Source organism: Cicer arietinum, chromosome 7, assembly GCF_000331145.2.
Source record: "Cicer arietinum cultivar CDC Frontier isolate Library 1 chromosome 7, Cicar.CDCFrontier_v2.0, whole genome shotgun sequence".
In the NCBI taxonomy this organism is placed as follows: Eukaryota; Viridiplantae; Streptophyta; class Magnoliopsida; order Fabales; family Fabaceae; genus Cicer; species Cicer arietinum.
Genome location: NC_021166.2, coordinates 23,645,536 through 23,646,271, shown reverse-complemented (window position 1 = coordinate 23,646,271; position 736 = coordinate 23,645,536). Strand labels below are relative to the sequence as shown.

Genomic DNA, 736 nt, shown 5'->3' with positions numbered 1-736 from the left:
ATTTATTTTAGTTAGAATTTTAATTCAAATCTCTTAAAGGATTCACCTTTAATTGAAACTTATTATCTACATAAGTGAAATTCCTTATTATCTATACAACTATATAAATAATGGGAAAATATATATACTACACCTCGAGACCATTCATGTCAATAGTGTTCTTTTTATATATATATATATATATATATGGTAAGAAAGCTACTCGAGTAGTCTTTGATGGAATGATTTCAAGCTGATCAAAAGACATGCGATGTCATTAAATTAAAGAAAGCAGTTGATATGAATGGTTTCGTGGTGTAGTTGGTTATCACGTCAGTCTAACACACTGAAGGTCTCCGGTTCGAGTCCGGGCGAAGCCAGTTTGTTTCATTTTTTCGCTCGTTAAGTTTTAATGGTGCGATCCATATGTAAGTAGGAAAAATTGGATTTCATAACTCCACCTTCTGATTTCTATTCTAATAATATTTGAAAAATTCAATTTTACTTTTATAATTTTCATCTATTTTTTGACTAATTTTTTTAATCAAAATCTAATTTAAAAGTTAACATAACAGAAATTTCAAATTTTTGTAAATAAAGAGAAATTTATTGTACAAATTCGAAATTTTCAATATATAAAAAAAGCATAAATGGAGTGTAAAAAAAAACAAAAATAGATTTGGTTTAATATTTTTGTATTTTCTCTAAGAATATATTTGAAAGTTCATAAAAGATGATAAAATGTGAGATATAAGTT

General features: G+C 25.7%; 1 non-coding gene across 1 annotated transcript; it reads left to right on the top strand.

Moving 5' to 3' along the window:
- Positions 1–285: 285 nt before the first annotated feature.
- Positions 286–359, top strand: TRNAV-AAC (transfer RNA valine (anticodon AAC)). Its single transcript has one exon. It is a non-coding gene; the product is annotated as a tRNA-Val (tRNA).
- Positions 360–736: the final 377 nt, after the last annotated feature.